General features: G+C 39.9%; 1 pseudogene; it reads left to right on the top strand.

Moving 5' to 3' along the window:
• The first annotated feature begins 10,925 nt into the window (after positions 1-10,925).
• On the top strand, positions 10,926-11,044 carry LOC148506286 (5S ribosomal RNA; annotated as a pseudogene).
• The last annotated feature ends 237 nt before the right edge of the window (positions 11,045-11,281 follow it).

Here is an 11,281-nt window from a genome sequence, read left to right as displayed (position 1 = left end):
ATCCTACTGGATGGGGCTTGTTGTTGATTGCGGTAAGCTTTCATGGGTCCATATGAAGGCAGGAGCCCGAGATGATATAACCTAGAAACATTAGCTCCCTTTGTTCGAAGGAGCATTTTTCAAGCTTACAAAAAAGCTGGTTGGCCCAAAGCCGGAACAGTACTTCACACATATGTTGGTGATGACTCTTTTCATCTTCAGAGATTATTAGGATGTCATCCAAGTATACCTCTACATATTTGTATAGTAAGTCCCGGAAGATATGGTTCTGAAAGACGGCTGGTGCATTAGTCAATCCAAAAGGCATGACTAAATATTTGTAGTGGCCATCTCAAGTGTCAATGCATGGTCTCAACCCCTGTCCTTCTTTTTGACAAAGAACAGGCCGGCTCCAGTGGGCAATTTGGACTGCCTGATGAAACCTCGTTCCAAATTCTCTTTGACGTATTCTGATACTGCCTGGGACTCAGGAAGCGAAAAGGTAAAGACTCTTTCTCGAGGAGGCACCCTCCCGGGCAACAAGTCTATAGGACAATCCCACTCCCTGTGTGCAGGAAGCGTTTCAGTAGCCTTCTTACAGAATACATCCCTGAAGGACCTGTATGGAATGGGAAGAGGATCTCCAGAAATAGTTACAGAACTCAGGATAACACGATGTGGGGGTTTGACTGACGACAAACATAACCCATGGCATTGAGGTCCCCATGACAGGATATGAGGTCCTTTCCAGTCTAAAATGGGGGTATGCTTGCAGAGCCAGGGCAGACCCAAGATGACCGGATACTCGGCTGACGGAAGTATGTAGAATGCTATCTGCTCTTGTTGGAGCGCTCCCACCTGTATGGAGATTTATGTCATTCAGGAGTGGATTGTAGCTGCGGGAAGTTTGTTCCCATCCACTACAATGATAATAAAGGAGTTCCCATGGACCAGAGTTACATCGATGGTGAACTGTGGAGTAGTATAGTCTTTTAGGGTGTGAAGAAACGTACCTAATCTGACCACCCCTTGATCAGTTAGCCATTCTCGTTTCCTTGGCATTTTGAGCAGCCCGAAAGAAGATGACCACAGTACAGACAGAGCTTGTTTTTGAACCTCCTCTCCCTTTCTGAGGCAGGAAGGCGGGACTTTCTGACCTGCTTAGGCTGTTCAGGAGATTCCACCGGTGCCGTGAACCATGGAGCAAGCTTGAAGGTGAAGTGACAGGACTGTTCCTTCTCTTTTGGCCTCTCCCTGTGGTGAAGATCTACCTGGATACTCAAGGAGATTAAATAATCTAAATTGGTTGGCAATTCCCTTGATCTTTGATCTGATATGACAATCCCTGCATAAATGTGGCTACCAGGGCTTCATTATTCCACCCTAATTCTGAAGCAAGGTTCGAAACTGCACAGCATACTGTCCTGCTGATTGATAGCCTTGTTTTAGCTGCAAGATAACTGACCACGCAGAGGATATTCGTCCAGGCTCATCGATGACCCTCCGAAAAACTTTCAAAAATTCAGCACTGTTATTGACCAGGGGATCATTCCTTTACCACAATGGTGAAGCCCAGGCCAACGCCTGACAGTATAGCAGCAAGATGATCTAAGCCACCTTCTTTCTCTGAAGGGAAGTTTGCTGCTTGGACCTCAAATTGAATTGAGCATTGGTTTAGGAATCCTCGACAGCCTTTGGGATCCCCATCATACTTCGTAGGATTCGGAATGCGTAATGGAACGGTAGCCCCCGCAGCTTGTATAGACACCATAGGAGGAGTGGATAACTGCACTGGAGGTGACTGAGCAGTACCGGCTTGCTGCATTATGGTCTGCAGACACTGCATAATCTGGGCTTTGTCTTGTTCTTGCTTCTCGACTTTAGCAAGAAGGTTCTCGAGCAGGTCTCATGGAGATGGGTTTCCAGCAGCATCCATGTGGCCAGAGTATTCTGTCGCAAGTTTCGGGCGGATTATGGATGCGGCCCGTATTTAGGGAGTTGGCTAGACCTAAGCCTGAGGTGCAGAGTCTAATGTGCAAGTGGTATTCATCAGGGACCCTCTCAAGAAGGTATGGACTTGGATGCGTCCGACACACAGGTCGCGACCCTCAGGATAGGTTCCCTTATACAGGTGCTGGAAAACTCTGGATGAAGCGGAGAAGACGTATATCTTTATCAACAGACCGGGTCAGAACCAAACGCACTTTAGATGGTACCAGGGAGCAGGCGTAAACAGGTCGCAGGGAATAGCCAAAGTCAAAACCAGATATCAGATGCAGTACCAGGGGTCAGGCGAATCAGGGTCACAAACGAAGCCAAGGTCAGGAACAGGTAACAGAATATCACTGGAACGCTGGAGTATGGTAAATGAGCCTATACTCTGGCACTGGAGTGCTCCCAGAATCTTCCTTAAATAAGCAGGGCTCCCCCAGCCACTTCCAGCAGGTCGGCATGCACGCCTGTAGGGAGCCGTGCCTGCCTACATGCGTCAGGGGAAGGAGAGGCAGAGGGCAGCGGGGAACACTGGTGATGCACCACCTGCTGTGACAATATCTTAATAGTATATCACACAAATTTTACCAGACATGGTGTCTCTAATATGCTTTTAGCAAACTACGCTCCCATTCTCGGACCTCTTGTTTTCGTCTTTCTTGCAATCTAGATTCTCAATATCTCAAGATTCACCTGAATCTAGATAGGGCTCTACTTCTTTAAGCCGAATGACACTGATCTCTTTATATTTACCCCCTCTCTTTAATTTTTTGCTTTCCTCTGATCCAGTCACCATTCCCCCTTTCTTAAACATACTATTGATCAGTCTCAGGTGCTTGTTCAGTTCTGTATTTCTTGCATGTTTTGGTTCATTATTCAGATCTCTTTATTATTGTGCAATATTTTCAATTTATTACCACTGCATTGGTGATCTACTTTCTTATGTGCTTGCATTGCAAAATCTTAAAATAAATACTTAAATAAATAACTGTACAGATTCTCAAGAGATTTCTATAAATCATTACAATCTGAAATAGAAGGATAGCATCCTTGATATATTAACTTAATTGCACAATATCCATTCTCTTCCTTACCCATGTTTAATGGTGCATTTAAGAAACAGGGAATCTGGACATTTATTTTAATGTTTTATTTTGGTGTATATTTTAGGCTTGAGAACTAACCTTAGGGTCTGATTCCGACATGTACACTAATGCCACTGCAGTTGCAAATTTGTACGCGGTGGCTGTGCAAAAATCTGCCAATGTTGCAGCCACCTGGATTTGTATTGAGATGCCAAACGGTGACTTTGCAAGTCCAAATGACTGAGTACAAAGACGCAGCATCAGTGACAGATCAGTCGATTATCGGATTTCAGAGTAACCCAATGGTCGCGAAGACCAGCGATGGGAACTGAGATGCCATACTGAGATACACATTGGATTGCAGCCGCAGGCTAAGACACTCCTGGAACACAGTCGCAACACGTTTGTGTTTGAGTTGCCACCCTTGCCAAACAGTCCCTGCCTGTCAATCACTTTGCAAATAAATCCTCACTGCAAGCAACAACAAAAATGAAATGACTCATGCACAGTGCGACTCAGACGAAATGACTCATGCACAGTGTGACTCAGACGCAGCGCAGATTACCGATAATCGTTCAACTGCATAAACAGCCATCTCTGAATCAGACCCTTAATTATGCACACAGTATTCTAACAGTGAATGGGAAGGGGTCTCTGCACTGCATTGTGATAGCTCAAGTGTCCTAACATGACAGCTGTGTACAGTATTTTCAGATTGCGCTGTCACTCCACAGTTGTGTAATAATAATAATAGAGAATGCTAGTGAGTGACAGGTAATCTGCCCAATTGCTTTCCATTAGAAATGTCTCTCAACCTTCCCTGCGTTCTCTTGACTGGATAGTATGCACTTTTATCAAATCTAATTTTAAGTTCTCTGTCACTTTTACAATTAATATACAATATCATCAAATACTGGAGTAGATTCTCCATTGTAACTCAATTGGATGAATTCCCTGTCACACTAAATCATTCTTTAATCATTGAACTGATGGAAATGGACAGGACATAGACTCACCAGTGGGGCATGCTGATCTTTGGAGCATGCCGTGTAGCAGGATGCCAGATATGTAATAAATCAATCACAAGTTGCTATAGAGGCCATAGGTTTGCATAGTAAAAGAATATTTTTTGGAAGTACAAGGCTAAAAATATTTAAATGTTTTAAATCATGTTTTTTTCAATTGATATATTGATAAATATATGTTTAATGTTAAATTTAAAACAAATACTAACTGTGATTTCCGCTGTTGCCTTGGTTTATGTATTATATATATTATTTTTATTATTCTCCCTGGCCACAGATGTTCCCATCCTGGTTGGCTTTTTCAGTGTGTCTGTTTCTTTTTCCCTGGCTGGCTTTTCAGATAACCATCTTACAATTTACATTTTTGGGCTATTTTTTTATATGCTAAGTTAAATTTGGCCCATTCATTTATTTTCCTATATATTTTTTTCCTTCTTGGATTCATTCCTCAATTGAAATTCAACTGAATTAAAAAAGTTTTTTTTTCTTTCTCATTTCATTGCATTATAACAGTGGAATGAACAAGAGAGAAGAAGAGAAAAACAGTGTTTCTGTGATTATGTTTGTGAATAGTAAGGGGTATATTTACTAAAGTGAGAGTTTTTAGAAGTGGAGATGTTGCCCATAACAACCAATCAGATTCTAGCTATTATCTTCTAGAAGGTGCTAGTTAAATGTCAAGTAGAAACTGATTGGTTGCTATGGGCAACATCTCCATTTCTAAAAACTTTCACTTTAGTAAATATACCCCTAAGTGTAAATTCAGATGCACTTAAATTGTGAAGGGGTTTCTGTGTTGAACAAAAGCATTAAAAAACTGTCTGCTTCCCAAAATGTATTCTGATAACAAAAAAACTAAAATAGTGTAACAAATAAAAATGTGTAATTGCACTTACAATTCCTGAGTTCACTCACAACATAAAGTTAAGTGGAACACTAATTTTATCAGTCCTTTGTGAGAATAATCCACTCTCAGAGCCCTATTTACCAATCTTTTTTTTTTATTACTAAAATAACATGAAAATGGATGTTTTCACACCCTTTTCACATTTTTTTAATTTTTAGTATCACCTAAATATACTAAAGGGCAATAACTGTAGAATTCGCAAAATTCTACTTCAAACCCTAATTATCACATTCTTTTAGTAAGTAGATTACCAGTATGGGAAATGCAATCTGCCTAAAATTTTACCAAAATAAATTGTTGAATAACACTGGGAAGGAGGCCTGCGATAACAGTGCCACCTGGAGATGGCATTAAGCAGGGCATCTTACCTTCTGTACACTCAGCCTTCACTGCCTTCTGGCAGGGAAAGCAGAGCCCCTAGTAGGCTTTGGTGATCAGCCTGAATGTCTTGATAGACAGCAGGCTGAGTACAGACAGAAAAAACCTCTACACCTATGTCCGTGCAGGTGATTGGTGATCCAGTGAGCTCCTGATTGCTGTGCCATCATTAGGTGATCAGTAAACAGATGCTGTGAAGTCCCAGCAGTATCCTCCGTTTACAGCAGGGATCAGATTACAAGAACACAGCCATCAGATGTTACTATTGTATTGATGTTAAGTGCAAGATACTCACATACCAGGTGAGCATATCAATTGTGTAATGGGCTTAATGCACATTACAGACCAAAGAGAGACCCCTCCCTTCCCTCACAGCTCTCACTGGCTGCCTGCTCTTTCTCCCTATACCTACACTACAATTGGATCTACTCATCAGAGCATGCAAGAAGAACCTGATAAAAATCAGTCCTGTACTGCTCTAAAATAGCAATTTACAGATGGACACAAGTGCAGTATCAATGCAGTGATATCACAGGATTTATTATCTGCATGAGGAATCAGTACATAACACTCACCTTGAAAGCTTGTTCTCTGATTAAGAGCTACAGTAGCTGTGCATTCGTGTCTAAAAATAATTTGGCTGGAGGATATGAAAATATAACACCACTACAGAAATTTACACAGAAGCATAATACAGAATTGCCCGGTGACTTAAGAGTTGAGCTGGAATTTGGGGGGAGGGGGGTTGCAGCACTATGTGTATATGCTCTCATGAACTTTTTTAGACCCCCTGTGAAATTAACAACAATTATGTTATCCAATCCCCTAATGTCAATGTTTCTATGTAACACTGCAATTCCCAGAGATTGTGACATTGTGAGATTGTGACATTTTTGTGCAGAACGGGAGAAAAGAACAATGAAACACCATATTAATAAAGCAGTAGTAAAACACTTCCAGCCTGAGGACAGGAAACATACACATTTTACATGTTGATACCAAATGCTTTTTCACACAGAGGAAGAGAAAATGATTGAAGGAAGAGGATAAGAAATAATAGGATGAATGAAAGAAAGGGGAAGAAGAGAAGTAGAGAGATAGGAGAAAGGGAGAGAGAGAAATTGTGGGAGGAAGATAGGAAAGAGAGATGAAAGGAAGAAGGGAGAGAGATGGGAAAGAGGGAAGGAGGAAGGGAGACAGAGAGATAAGAGGAAGAGGGGAAGATATGGGTGGGAGTAAGGGAGAGAGAGATGGGAGGAAGAGGAGGAGAAAGAGAGAGAGAGAGAGAGATGGAAGGAAGAGGGTACAATTCCAAAATACTAATACATAGACATTTTCACAAAATTCATTATCTGCAGTCTGATACACATTATGGGCCAATTGTAATAGGGTGAGAGTTTAGAAAATGTGAGAGTTTAGCAGTAACCTCTCACACTTTTTAAACTCGGCCAATGTGATAGCGTTCGAGAACATGCAAACTCACATGTTTTTCAGACACAAAAACTCTCACAATTTTAACTCTCATTCAGATGATTTCCCATTTTGAAGATAAAATTCGACCAATGAGAGCGTTTACTGCTAAACTCTCACATTTTCTAAACTCTCACCCTATTACATTTGGCACTATATTTTTCTCTTTTCTCTCTGCTTTCTGTATTTGCTCTGAGAATATCTGTTACATTGAATCATTTTCAATAATAATATGTAGTCTATAATGTCCACATAAATGCAAGTGGTGCTGATTTGGAAATCTACTGAATTAATTGAAGCACAGCAAAAAATCCCTGAGATAGTGCCTGGTCTGTTATCATAACTCTCCCATGGAGTCAAGTAAAGGACTATGAAGCATTTTACAAATATTAGTAATTTTGCATGCAGGGTAAATATTGGCTGCTTTTGCATACAGTTCACAAATGCTGGACAGCTTTATTTTTACATTGCAAATTAGATATGAGTTTGGACTCTAAAATCTACAGTAATTCTTCTCCCACATTTTAAATCTACCCTTCTTGCAGTGCAACATGGCTTTATCAAAGTGCAAAGTTACTTGCTTTTTATGGTCAGAATCAGCCACCCATGGCTCTTCCAGATTTATCCACATACACAATGGTGAAAATCGCATCATAATCAGTTCAGTGGTTGCGAAGTTTATCGCAATAATACTAACAAACAGACATTCTCATTTATAAGATACTAGCTGAAGTACCCAGCATTGCCAGGGTTCAAATCTTTAAGTTATTAAGTTTTATTATGTGATATCATCCAAATCCATCCAGTAGAAGGCCTAGAAAAGGCTCCCTGGGTCCAAGTTCTGCCAAACGCACTCCACTATGAGGTCTTTCTGGGACCCCAACCACTCTATTAGGCATCCCAGAACAATTGCCACCCATCTGTGAAGTTTTCAACCAAATCCATCTAGTGGAAGGCCCCTAGGTCAAAGTTCTGCCAGGCGCACTCCGTTGTGAGGTCAGACTGGGACCCCAGTATACTCCATTACATGGCCCAGACCAATTGCCGCCCCTCTGTGAAGTTCTTATCAAAATCCATCAAGTGGAAGATCCAGAACAGGCTCCTCCAGTCAAAGTTCTGCCCAGCATCCCTGTGTCAAAGTTTTGTCTAGCGTACACCAACAGGAGGTCCCACTGGGACCTCAACATCCTAGTATGTCTGTTGGGATCCAATGTTACCACTGTGTGAAGTTTTCATCCAAATCCATCAGTGTAAGGCTCAAAACAGTCTCCCCAGGAAAAGTTCTGCCTAGCTTACACCAGTGGAAGGTCCGATCGGGATCCAACTGGACCACCTTGTGTTGGTTTCATCCCAATCAATGCAGGGGTGTCCGAATGCATAACCGGACAGACAGACAAACAAAGAATGTTAAAAAAGCCACTGAGAGGGCATACAAAATAAAGAAGTTATTACCTATTACACTACAATAAAGGAATACCTTGAAGGAGCAAGGTTTTAGATAATGGTGAAATTATACTCTAATTACAATAATATACTGATACCAAAGACATAAAAAGTGTTAGGTAAATATCTAAACACAGCCATTCAATGCCAACACCAAAAAAGAAGGCCTTAGGCCACCATAGTAATATTAAATAATGAATTTACATACATATTTTAAAATGCAATGCAGTTTACATAATTTGCTATACGGTTTTCCACTCTCAATGTAGATAAAATTCCACCCTTATATTAAGGGTACAGATTTCTTGTGCATATCCTCTAAAATATAATATCCACGGCTTCATTACCCTACGTGTTTTGCGAGACTTCATCAGGGGTTATCTCAAAAATAGCAAATAAATTATGTCACATTTGCTTTTCTGCTAGAGACCAATTCAATAAGGTGTCCAGAAAAAAATTAACTGTCTCACCTTGGAGGAGGTGCATTTGTACTTAGACACAAAACGTGTAATGATCAGGATGGGTGTAACTAGACAGGATAATCATCCAATTTATGGAAATGACCCTTGTCACACTTGTCCAGCATGTACACTATGCAAACAAAAGTGATTGGACACACCCACACAAGCAAAATGGTGTGCTCCTGAAGCAGACACATGTTAGTGATTGTATAAAATGAGAAGCATAGAGATGTTCTTGATAACTCTGTGCTCCCTATATTGTGGCTGTTCTACAGAAACAACGAATTTCATGTTTCAAAGGTGACGCTGGACTGATATACAAAAATTTGGCAACCCGGTGGACTGGTCAGCACAGAGTCCAGATCTTAACCCCATTGAGAACCTCTGGGATGAATCAGAGTGATTTAGAGAAATGGGTGTGTTTTAGACTGACTCGACCTTCTTCAGTGTCACAGTTAGTTACTGTACTTAAGTTGGAATGTCAAAACATACCACCTGCTGTTGTCCATGAACTTGTGGACAGTTTTTCAAAAGAGTGACTGCAGAAATCTCCACACATGGTAGACCGTCAAAGTTGTGATGTCAATAAAATGTTGTTTATTAACTTGCTGTCTTAGTTCAATCACTTTTGTCTACATAGTGTATATATATATATATATATACGTGTATATATATATATTGTAAGACAAAAAATAAGGTGACAGTGACTGGTGTCCCAAGCCCATAAATCTATGACTGAGCAGTGGCAGAGTGTTAAAAATATCAGTTTTATTTAGTAAAAACAAATCAGGCAAAAATATATTCCATAAAATATAACTTTAAACGTAGGTTAGAAATAGGTAGAATAAGAAAACAGCACTAAAAATTATATATATATAAAATCAGACACTTTTGCACTGGTAGTCAAACAAAAATGGCACTTTAAAATAAACAAAACTTTTTTTTTTTTTTTTAAAGATAAAAAATATAAGTAAAAGATGGTAAGATGCTTATCTTTCAGGAGAGGTGCAGTCTGGGAAGGCCCAACGCGTTTCGTCAAATAGACTTCTTCCCCAGATCTCACATATTGCGGACAATGACATGAACCTGGTATTTACCTCAAACACAAGAACTGAATCCATAGAGTTTCTGGATCTTGTACTTGTGAGATCTGGGGAAGAGGTGTCCACAAAGAATTTGATTAAAAAGGTCGACAGGAATAGCTACGTGCACTACAAGAGTAATCATCTGAAGAAATGGAAAAATAATATCCCATACTCACAATTTCACCGGATAAAGAGAAACTGTAAGAAATCTGAGGACTGCGAACAATAACTGCATGTATACACAGATAGATTTAAAGAGAAAGGTTACCCTACCCATGTACTAAATGGAGCACTTAACAAAACCAAGCAATTGGATAGAACTGAGCTGTTGAACTACAGAGAGAAGGATGAGAAGGAAGAACGTATTAAATTTGTCACCACATACAACAGGCTTGAACAAATTATTAGGAAATCCCTTCAAGACCATTGGAACATCCTACTAATGGATCCTGTTCTGAAAAACAGCCTCCCAGCACAACTGCAAATGGTATTTAGGAAATCCAAGAACTTGAAAGACCTTTTAGCTTCCAGTATGATCACGACCATTCCAGAACAGTCAGCTCTTCTACCAAAGTGTACAGGTTGCTACAAATGTGGGCAATACAATGTTTGCAGGTTTCTACACCCTGTCAGGAAGATGTTTCACAACAGTGATAAAACCAAGGAATATAGGATTAAACAATTTTTAAACTGCAACACATCCTCAGTTATTTATTTGCTTGAATGCTCTTGTAAGCTAAAGTATGTGGGCAAGACTAAGAGACCACTCAAATTACGGATCCAAGAACATGTCCAGAATATTCGGAACAAAGTACAGACACATGCAGTGTCCAAACATTTTTTGTCTCACTACAACTCAAATCCGGAAGAACTGTCCTTCAAAGGAATTGAACTGGTGACCCTTGGGGAATGAGGAGGTGATCTCTCCAATTTACTCTGTAGGAGATAGATGTATTGTATATACGAATTGAAGACACTGTATCCTATTGGGTTCAATGAAAGCTACGAAATAGCTTCCTTTCTATAGCTTTAAAAGTGCAGCATAATTTTATTCATGCTTTGCTTTACTTATATATAGCTTTACTTTATACCACACCGCTAACTACAGCCACACCACACTGGTCATGCCCAACCTCCTCTGATCTTGGAAGCTAAGCAGTGCTGGGCCTGGTTAGTACTAGGATGAGAGAACACCTGGGTATCCCTGGTGCTGTAGAAAACTGTGAAGTGGTATATAAGTTTTTTCTCTTATTTATTATTATTATTATTATTATTATTATTATTATTATAGAGGTTTTACCCATGTTTTCCTATATATATATATATATATATATATATATATATATATATAAATATATATATGGATTTGCTAGCCTCATTCCACTGCTGCTTTCTAATATTATGTTTTCTATATTACATATATTGCTGGAAGCACGCTTTCACTATTGAGGGCCAT

Source organism: Taudactylus pleione, unplaced genomic scaffold (assembly GCF_031769625.1).
Source record: "Taudactylus pleione unplaced genomic scaffold, aTauple2 ptg000408l, whole genome shotgun sequence".
NCBI classification, from domain to species: domain Eukaryota; kingdom Metazoa; phylum Chordata; class Amphibia; order Anura; family Myobatrachidae; genus Taudactylus; species Taudactylus pleione.
This window is presented reverse-complemented; position numbering and strand designations above follow the sequence as displayed.